The sequence below is a fragment of the Dromaius novaehollandiae genome, chromosome 23 (genome assembly GCF_036370855.1).
Source record: "Dromaius novaehollandiae isolate bDroNov1 chromosome 23, bDroNov1.hap1, whole genome shotgun sequence".
Lineage (NCBI taxonomy): Eukaryota > Metazoa > Chordata > Aves > Casuariiformes > Dromaiidae > Dromaius > Dromaius novaehollandiae.
The window spans coordinates 10,821,574-10,832,870 of record NC_088120.1 but is presented as its reverse complement, the minus strand read 5'-3'; positions in this window follow the sequence as shown (position 1 = coordinate 10,832,870).

The window sequence follows — 11,297 nt, the reverse complement described above, 5'->3', positions numbered from 1 at the left end:
CCCGTGCTGCACGGGCACGCGGGCGCGGGGCACCAGGGCTCCCTTCTCCCCACCTGCCTCCTCCTTTTAACAGCAGGCACTAAAAATTTGAATTGAACCAGTTTAATGCAGAATAATGTGAAATGAATCCCCACAGAATATCTCACCCGTGAAGGGTGATTACATCTCTTTCACATGTAAGAAGGACCTTAAATAACATTAGGTCTTACAGGCTTTGCCTGTGGTGGTGGGAGGAAGAATAGATGTGCATCCTTCATGGATGAGGGGCTGTGTATTTATTATCTGGCAGCAGAGGGCTGGAGAGCAAATAGGTCCGTTTAGAAGAACGGCATGTGAAATGAATCAGACCCAAACGGAAGCAATAACAATACTATCAGAGGCCGGGGAGGGCGAGCAGAGCGCGGCCGGGGAACGGCCCAGCTCGGCTCCTCCCGGCAGCAATCGCCCCGCCGCCCCCCGCGCGGGGCCGGAGCGACGCCCAGAGCTGCTGCACAGCTGGCGTGGGGCAGGCCCCGCTCCTGCAGCCTCTCCGCCGGATCTGTGCAACATCACCCCTTCGTGACGGGCGAAGTGCCGCCGCAGGAGAAGCGTGGCCGGGACCAGCCCTGTTGGGCACGGGAGCGCGCGGCCGGGGCGGCCGGACGCACAAGCATCGCCCTGGCAGAGCTGTCAGCTCCGGCGAGCAGGACCTGGCTGCGACTGGCTTTGTTTCTGCTGTCAGGTTAACGGGCCAGGCAGGAGGCGAAATAAGCCGAGCGCTCTTGCACAAACATCCACCGCGGCCGATGAACACCAGAGACGACCTTCCTCAATTCCTCTGCCGGAGCTGATGGAAGACCCTTGGTGTGACACTACCTCCGTCACTAAAGCTGCCAGCGTCGCAACACCATGGGGAAAGAGCTCTATGGTCCTCAGCACAGAAAGGGAGCTGGAGATGCCAGCAAGGCCCCTACCCTTCCCTGGGGGTCTGGACCCCCTTCACACCCACATTCAAACCCTGCAGAAGGAACAAGGTTTGAACCTGGGTTTTCTAAGCCCTGCTCAGAGCTTGATCCACTAATACCACAAACGTTTCCCATCAAGCAGGACGCCTTTCCAAACACAGCACTGTCCCTTAGCTAGAGAGATCGCAGGGCTTTGGGATGCTGGTAAAGCAAAGCCTAAATCCGTATTTCACCGAACTTGCCAGCTTGTCCTTGTTGAGACAGGACATGCCCACTCTGCCCAGGACTTGACGAAAAGCCTGGAAGTCTGCCCTTCTGCAGACTAATAATCATCAGCATTTGGGAACTATACTTTGACACCCATGTTTGGAAATACGGGTTAATATTTCAGGATGAAAAGGTTTGATGATAGTAGCTCTGCTGCAGAGGAAGGGCAGTGAGCAGGAACTGGTGAGTCTAATTATATTGTGGAGAAATGAACCTGGCGGTAGGACACCTTGCACACCTGCCAAAACCAGCAGTATCTGCCCTGTAAAATACATATCGGGCTCAGGGTTTTCTTTTGCTCTCCAGAGAATCTGTGAAGTGCCAGTTTCAAAGGAGCTTGTCACCTTTCGGCACAAACTTTCCCCAAGTTTCAGCTCAGCTTCTGTGCCTCCCAGCCTCTCCTAGAGTCACAGACAAGTGGGAGAGAAAGAAAAGGCATTAATAAACCCTAAATTAAAATCAGATCTCAAATTCTGCTGGAAGTTGTTCAAAAGGAAAGAGAATCAATTGCAACCTGTTCCCAGTTCTTTAAGGCAGCCTTATATTGTTTCTCACGAAACAAAATCAATAAGAAATGCTTCTTAGGGTTCATTTTTTTAAGCTCAATACCAACTATGCAATTTGGTTGACAATTATGAATGATGTTATGTCATCCAGCCCTTTTTTTACTACCCAGCTTGCCAAAGCCTGCAATCATGTATTATTGCTTGCAGGTACATCTTTAAATATTGGTTTGCTTTCCACTTTTCTACAATGATCATTCAGAAATAAACTGAATTTGTTGATCAATTCCATTGACTTGAAAGCAACAGTTATTAATGCCTTCAGCTTGATGCTGGCTTCTAAACTTTTCTGATCCATTAGTTATGAGACCTCATTGATTAAAAACATTCATCCTCATGGCATTGTTTTTTCAAGGAAAAAACAAAGAGCTTTTCAGAATCACTTTTCTCTAGGAGGCACTGCCTGGTTTTTAAAACCAGCACGAGATGATAATATAATTTCACCACAATAACTTCCTTTGTAGGTAAAAATGACATAGCTATTTTTGAAGTCCTTCATTAAAGATGATTTCATTTTATTTCCAAATCACGCATCCTTCTCTTTCATCTGCTGTTTGCTTTTCGCTAGGTCTGTTCCCTCCGGTCTTTAGAGGGATGGATCCACAGCTGCACAAAGGCAGAAGGTTTCTTGGTGGCTTCTGGGGCGCTCGCAGACAGCTGGGCAGTTTGCTTGCCGTGAAGGTCCCAGCGGACACAGTGAGGACCAGCTGCCCAAAGGCACTTCCACGTATCCACGTACCCTCCGGACCCAAACCAGCTCGGGCCCCACGAGCAGGACTTCTCCCCACGCCGGTGGCTGCGGCGCGCGCCGAGAGCAGGGACGGCCTCAGCGCTGGGCCCGGAAGCTCAGGAAATGATCTGACACGTATCAAGTGCTTCAGCCAGAACACTTCTCACACGTGGACCGCTTTAGATTAAGATTTTGTTCTGAAAGTGTCTCCTGATCACTTCTACTTTCGTATATATATATGGTTAATTTTGTTAAAAATAAGAGAGACATTTTGTTTTCCTCCTCGTACCATATCCCCTGCCCCCCAATCAATCTGAAACAGTCTTTTTCAGGTCAATAGGAAGACTAGAATATATTAATTTTGGACCGATATGTAATCAAATACTATGCGTCTCCACTGAAAATAGTCAATGAACACAATCCTACTTCTGCCCCGGAGTACGATATAGGAAACACTGCTCCTTCCTGTTCAGCAGAGAGCATGAACTAGACCCCTGTCACTATTAAACATACTTTTCCTGTGAATTTGCTCCAGCTGCACGTTACTGGGTTTATTTTTTTCTTAAAGGAAGATTGCGTTCAAACGGCAGCGTGCTCCTCTCGAGAGCCAATCCGTGCACCAGCGCGGGCTCGCGGGGTGGGAGCACCCAGGCTCTGCTCGGAACTAGGTCACCGTAATTGTCACACAATTCCTTCCAACCTGTTAAATATCTAATAAACCTAAGGAAAAAGACCGATAGAAATACACCTAATTTGAAAACCACGTTCGCTGGGTTCAATTTTGCAAATCATTTAAGCATGTTCTTAACTTGAAGCAAATGAATCAACTTACTGGAGTCCAAAGATACTTAAAGGTCTTTGAAGATCAAATCTAAAGTGCTCAGCATCTTGCAAGATCAAATCCTTCAAGAGGTCAACTTAGTCACAGCCACTCCTACAGATGTTAATGGAAATTACACTACACATTGCAGAGAGCACGCACACCCCCACAAGCCGCTCCAGCAAAGTATCTTAAGCTTACTGTGGGCTAATTCAAAAATAACAATTTCTAAGTCTCCAAATTATAAATTTAGCCATTTTCAGTGCAATTTACAAATGATTAAAGTGATCATTATGCCTCATTTGGTGAAGAAGGAAAAAAAACTTTATAATTCCCTGGGAGCTAAATGCCCATAAATATATCTGCTCATGCTTAGAGCAAGTCTAACATTAGTTGCTTCTCCTTTCAGCTGAAGATATTCCCAAATACGTGCTATTGATCCTGAGAGAAGGGTCCCTCATTCCCCCGCAGGCAGAGCTGGAGAGACCCGACTTGCCGACGCAAGCGGGAAACGTGCACGTCCGCTCTGCGCCGGGGCGGCAGGGCTGCTGCGGCCGGCCGCGTCCCGGAGCGACCCGCCATCCCCGCGCCAGACGCCACGGTGATGGCTCACCTGCCGCCGGACAGAGGACCCCCAGGGAGGAGAGGTTTCCTCTGGAAGCACCAAAAGAGACGAGGATCTGGAGAGGAGCTGGCGGTGGAGGTTTGAACTGCTGTCTGGCAGAGGGGAACACTGATTAAACTCTAGTTACGCGGTTGGTAATTTTAGATAATTGGCAAGGTGCGCAGAAGTTGTGCCTTGTACGCTTTGTTTTACAAGTTGAAAAAAAGATAAAAAAAGATTGACCTGAATAAGAGAGAAAGAATCGAGCCCTCCTGGCTGTCTCAGGAACACCTTCCACTGCTAAAAATAAAATCAGCACGAAACGCAGCAGAGCTGCGTGAAGGAGTAAGAAGGGAGAGTGCTTAAATTACCAGGAAGCATGAGAGACACCTCGCTGAAGCGGGACACGGAGAATCGTGACTCCAGAGAAGCGGAGAGCCGACGCTGTACTGCTTCCCCGGCAGCCTGGGAAGGAGGGGGAGAAGGACGAGACACGGCACTTGCACGTCAAGCAACCCTCGGCCTCCTGGTTGAAAACCAACCTTGACACACACCGAACAGCCGGTCATTTCCCTGTCACGGGTTGTACAACCTGTCCTGCCCAATACTTCCTTGAACCTCAGAGAAGATGAACCATTTTGGAAAAGCAAGCAAACCTCTTTTTTTTTTTTTTTTTTTTTTTTTTAACTTTGAGAAATGAGAGCCTCGGTATTTTTCCTCATTCACGGCTTGTGATCTGGAGCATGTGATGTGCGCATTTGATGGCGGGCTGGCCAAGGAGGAAGGAGAGGGAGAAAAATTCCCTGAAGCCATTTCTGCTCAGTCTCTCTCTTGCGTTTTGAGCATCCTTGGGGATTGCCCTTCTCATGGATGGGTATGGTTTGGAGGAGAAAGAGGGTGACACTTTCCCGGTGAGGTTATTTACAAGTGCTGTTTTGCTAGAGATCAACGCGTTGAGCCCAGTGAAGAATGATTTCAATTTTGCCTCTAAAACCTGGATCAAACAATGCTGACAATGCAAACTTCCCTGCCATCCGGAGATTAAACTTGTTGTGCTGTTTTTAATAGGGGGCTGAGTGCTTTCCTTGCCAGCGGGCTCTCAGCACTGTGCTATTTGTCTTTAAGCAAGCTCTGAGGGCACATTGCAGAAACGACTGATTTGTGTCTGCATATCGCTCCAGATGCTCCTGATGCACCAGAACGGTGTCGCACCCGGCAGTGCCCCGCACGGCAGAACGGAAGAAACACTCTGAAAAGTGGGAAAAGCGGGTGCGCAAACATAAAACAAAATTATGGTAGTCAATCTGGATTTAGTTCTGAATTACTATAGGCTTTTCTTAGGACCACGAACAATTCACATAGTGACTGAGGGCACGATGGCAGTGTAAGGACACAGGTGTCTAGTGCAGTGTTCAAGTATAAGAGGTCTATATTCAAACATCCAAAGCAATTTATAGCAAGAAGTACCCTTGGCATACAGTATCTCCAAAGCAATTTATAGCAAGAGGTATCTTGGCACACAGCATCTCCCGGGAAATGACTGTCTGGCTGAGGTTGATCACCCTTGACTTCACCTAGAGTTGTTTATTCTCCAAGCCAGCAATTAATCCCACTGTATTCCCTAAGTCTCAGTTATTAAAGGGTACATCCAATAAAAGCAATAGGGAGCTGCTGACATGAATGACATCTGTTATCTCGTGGGTAGCTGCACCTGGTTCTGCAAGCCCCGTTCTCCCACCAAGGTAATGCGGAGCAATGCAACGGACCAGGGAAAATCCCAGGGATGTGACACTCCGGTAACCACAGAGCCCACTTCGGCTGCCAATTAGCAATGACACCATCGAAACCCATTGTGTCCCCGATACAGCTCGTTGCCCAGGCAGAACCAGGTCGAAACTCTGGCCCGTTCTGTTAAGTGCCTTCCAGTTGCATTGCTACGGCACAGGAGCACAGGCGGGCTTTGCCAGAGCCTCTGTGATCTTTTCTGTCTGAAGAGTAAATACGCTCCTGCTGTTTATTCCTTACCTAAAGAGCAGAGCATCATCCTCTGCGAGGATTAGATTATAATATTTTTGGTTAGCTATGAAAATGATATAAGCAGTGGATTACGTTTTGATGTGAGGTAAGGAGCAGCTAGGTGATATCTATGGACATTTCACGAAATGCATAGGAGAGCCCTCAGTGCTAGAAATTACACTCCTTAGCAGCTTTATTCCAAGTTACTCATCACAACAGTACATTAGTTTGTTATTCACACGAATAGTATTAGTTCTACTCGCCCCACTTTGGCCGGGACGGCTGTGCCGGGACCCCCGCCCGCCCGCCCGCCCGCCCGCCGACCGCTGCCGCCGGGAAGGTGCGAGCCCGCGTGCCGCGACCCGACGCGTACGGCGGTTCCTCGAAGGCACCGGAGCAGCTCGGGGGAGCGAGGAAAACCGGGGAGGATCTTACAAGCTAGATCCCAGAAACCAATTAGTTTTCTATCTTTTGAAATTCATTTTCTCTGTTTTCTTAACACCTCTACAACACCAAATAAATATCAGATAAAAAAGGATAATACGGCAGCATTCCTCTCTTCCCCGTGAACGGAGGCACAATGTATGCAGGGAGCCTCCTACACGCCGCTTTCAATCCCTAAATACTACATGCCGCACAATCCTTTTCAACAGGATAAAACATGAAATTGTTTATTGCCAGCTAAGCTGAAAAGCACTCAAATTAACCCCGTGCCCAGGCACTGACAGGCATGAATAACAAGTATTTAAGTGGTGCAATGGTCTGGTTGAGCACCGGTTTTAAAGGATTCCTGTATCAGCTTAAAGTAAGGCCATTTGAAATCCTCGCTGCCGAGGCTTGGTGCGGACGGCGCTCCTTGCAGCTCATGATCTAAGTTACGCAGCAAGTGCTGCTGACAGCCGCCGACGGAGAGGTTTTCCCTCTCTGATTGCCTGGATCCGTGCAGTCATGTTTCGCGACAGGCGCCTTGATTTTCAGCGGTGCCGCGCACGGCCGGGGTGCCCGAAGGAGCTGGGGCACCCGGCGCCGCTGGAAAAGCAGCCGGGGCTTGGGGAGCTGCGTGCCCGCTGCAGCCCTCGCACCGGCGCGCATTTTCCTTTTTTCTTTTTTTTTTAATAGGTAAGGCCAGACCTGGTCCCAGCTTCCCCATCCAACACCAACTTTTTCCGAGTGTGCTGGAATAAATGGGAGATTTACTGTGATTTGGAAATAGGCCTGAGTTTGCAAGAGGACTGGAAAAAAAGACTGGATGCAGCTGGCCAAATTAATCCCCAGTATAATTTCACTGAAGTCTGATCCTACCAAGCAGTTGAAATTACATGCTCTTTTCTTGCCCTTTGCATGTAGGGGAAAAAAAGAAAAGGCATTAAAGACTCGTTCCAAATCTTTGCATGGGTAATTAGACACGTGGGCAGCAAACTGCCCTGTGCACCCACAGGTTGGCAGGTGACCAACCTTCTGCTCAGCCATTTGGTGCACTTCTGCAGGAAAAAAGGATATCCTTCCCGGGTTTCACACAATGGACCACACTTTGAAGCTGACAGGTCGAAAATAAATCACTTGAGAATATATCAGAAAGCCCAGGAGCATACCAAGTAGTTTTTGTAAACTGGTTCCATGTAAAGATAATTGCAAGCAGAGTCTAATTCTGCAGTCCCTAATTTTCTTGTCTGACTAAGCAGGCATAATTTACACCCATCAGTTGCAAATGGCTTCTCCCACCAATCCTAAAGATAGAGTGGTTTTTTTTTCCTAAGGGAAAAAAGATGATTTCCTACCTCTGCAGAAAGAGGATGAAAAATACAGGCAAAGACTGTCTGATACCAATATGTATTTCCACTCAGCCTAGTTCAAAAGATTATACTGTAGCATGGAAAAGCGAACGCTTGATGCAACCAACTGGCCAGAACGGCTCCGTCTTGTCAGGTGACAAACATGTGGCGTGATAAAGATGATAATTTAAACTGATCCTACTCATTCATTTGTTCCCTGTTGCCCTTTTCAGGGCACAAGACGCGCTACAATTTTACAGACCCGCCTGCTGCTGCACAGGGCTGCTCAGCCGGCGGGCAGCTGTGCCGGGGGCTTCGCCAGCCCCGCGCGATGCTTCGACCCTCGGGCCCACCGGGCACCTCCCCGGCCTCTGCAGCACCTCCCCGGCCTCTGCTGCCTCAGAAGACCTTGCTGAAGCAAAGCAGCGACTACGGCCCCGGGGAGGTGGCAGGGAACGGGGACGGGCTTCCCAAGGGAGCCCCAGAGCTGCCCGCCCGGGGTGGCCGAGGGGCTCTGCCCCAGGCCCCCATGACCCGCACCGCACGCTAGCAGCCCAGATGTCCGCTCTCTCCTCCCAGGCGAAGGCAAACGGGCTCCGAACGCCCTTCCAGCCTTCACCATTTCTGCAGAGGCACCGCCGATCCCCGGGCTGACGGGAACTCGCGCTCCCCCAGCGCGTTTGCCCGACTTTCGCGGTAATATATTCAGCAGAACTGGACAGGTTTCAAGCCGACAGTTACACCACAGTTTGCTCCAACGCAAATATATGCAGCGTAGTGCAGCGACAGTTCTTCCAGGAGCAGCACTCCGTAAGGCGGGCTGCAGAAAACACGCGTCCCCCTCCCCGGTGCGGTGCCCGCTGTGCCAGCCCCGGCCGTGCCCATGCAGCCGAGCCGTGCCGTGCCGTGCCGTGCCGTGCCGTGCCGTGCCGAGCCGAGCCGAGCCAAGCCGGCGGCACCGCAAGGCGAGCGCAGCAGGGAGCCGCGGCCCGTCGAGGGATGCTGCCCTCGCGGCTCTTCCACCGTGTCCACGGTCCTGCGACCCCGAGCACCGCCTGTTTTCCCCTTCGCAAAGGAAGCGCTGAGCAGGAAGTGGAAATTTTTCCGCCGTCCTTTTTTTAATTACGTTTATGGTAACGAGGCGCTGAAGCAGACTGCAAGCGCTGCGGGGGCAAAGCGCGCGTCTCCCCATGGGTGTCGGCAGCGCCGCGATGGAGCCCCCGGCGCTGATCAGTGCAATTACTCGGTCCCCAAATGATTATTTCAGAAGCAATCCTGAGTGTATCCAAACTCACCGCCGAAAAAACCCAGACTGTGGCACATACAGAGCTACAGGAGGCGTCGGAATTAAAACCGGAGTTAAACGGAAAGGAGGAGGAAGAAAGGAGCGTGCGACGAGGCAGGAGCGGACAGACAGGAAGGAGGCATTTTTCATAATGGGTGAACCTGTAAACTGCAGGAGTAAATTTAATTTAGCAAGCCATCAATCAAGCTGCTGGGTGTCAGGCTTCGGGGACAGCCGAGGACGTTTCAGCAGAGGGCACCCGAGGCCCAGAAATCCGGGTTTGCCAGGCCCTGCGTGTTTACTCGCTGGTGCTTTAGACGACTTCAGCACATGAATCTCAGTAATGCGAGCGCTGGGCCTCATAACTCACGTTGATTGTACTTGTATTGCACTTGATGCATATAAATCTAAACAAAATACATGTGGATGTGGCTAATCCAAATAAACCCGTTTAGATACCATTAAGAAAAAAGCCTTTTTTCTTCATTAATATGGAAAGATGTGGCTATACGAAGGCTTGTAACACGTCTCTTTCCATGGGGGTCATCTCTCATCTGTTGTTCTGAAACATGAATCTTGTTTGAAATCGTCCTTAGACAATCAGCATTTTTCCCTAGATATTAATGAAATAATTTCTACATTTTTTCATTTTGGTAAGCAGTCCCCTTTCATACTTGAAAAGCCCTGCATTAAAATTCATAGCCTTTAGAACTTCCATAAATCCACAGCTTTATTTGAGGATGACAGAACTGAGATTTTTATGTATATAAAAAATGTAAAATGTACATGAGTGTCAAAGTCCCATCCGTGGAATAAATGGAGCTCTAAATACTGTGTGTAGTCACTGAACAAAAATGCAGTAAGAACATCTAACATATCTGAGTAGCCTCATAATAAACTAGGAGCAACCAAACGACTTAATTCATAAATGGCATACCAGGTTCATAAATCGTTAACACAGCACAGAAATTGCACTAATTGATCACAGATATACTGCAAAATGCTAAATCACTGCAGTGAAACTATTTTCACTGAGGTTGTGAATTGGGCAAACACACGGTTGGGTTGTCCTTCAGCAAGACAACAGCAGTCACAACCATCTGAAAAAGGCCTGAATGACTTGCACTGATGTAAATTCACCCTCTTCCGAGTCTCCCAGAGAAATCTGCACTGCCCACACACTAAGGCAATGAATACGAGCGCCTGTGCGTTCTGTACAGCACCCTACATGTAGCAGAACTTAATGAATAACAGTGGTACTAAGATGGAGCTCTGCTCCTAAGAGGTGCTCCATTAATTTTGCAGATACTTTCTCATTTTTCCAGTCATTTTGTCATTGCTATAATTACAGGATAATGATGTAGCTCTGCCACAGCTGATGGAGAACTTTGGCCTAATTGATGAAATCATCTGTCACAGGTGTGGAGATCACACAGCGGTACAGGAATACGTAATACACCAAGTCAAATACTCTTCCCCCCAAAAAATCCAAGGCGAATACAACGCGAGATCTGAGATTAGTTTCCAAGCCGTGTCGTTTGTTAGTCCAGACGTGGCCCAAGCCTGGGAGCCCTTCCCAGGGGAGCGGGGAGCTGCCAGGGCGGGAGCGGCACCGCCACGGTGCACGCGGGAGCCCAGGCCGGGAGACGCGTGGGAACCGGGGACCGTAAAGGAAGCCGGGAGGGGAAACGCGGCAGAGACGCGCTGTCCCGCTGCACGCAGCTCTCCGGTGTCGCGGGGAGGGGAAGAGCACGCAGACCCAGGGAGAGCAGCCACCTCTGCCCTGTGTCCAAACACGCGTATGCGGTTGGGGCTCTGCTGTCGCTGAATCGCCTCCTGTCCCCTCTTTAAGAGCGCAGGTTGCCCTCTTCGACCCGCGGAAGCAGCACTGCCCACGACCTCTGCGTGCCCCTCAGACACTAATCACGCAACATGATGATAAACAAGCTGCTTCTGCTGTTATTGCTGCAGGAGCCTTCAGACCCTGAACACAGGTTACAGCCTTATTTGTGCCTGGTGCCAGGAAGCAGCAGCATATTCTTACTAATGAACTAGCAGAATGCATCATCCCAGCTACTTTTAATGCAGCGAGTTTACAAAAATCAGAACTTCCCGTCCTGAGTTACTGAAAAGCAAACCTTCCCTGCCTGCTGCAGGGCCTGGAAACAGCCAGGAAAAACAGCCAGAGTGGAAACAGCCCCCTCTGCTCGCACCCTGCCAAGAGATTTTCTTTATCTTCAGGTGCCAAGGATCCCCAGGTTGTGACATTTATTTTTATAATAAATTCACATCAACA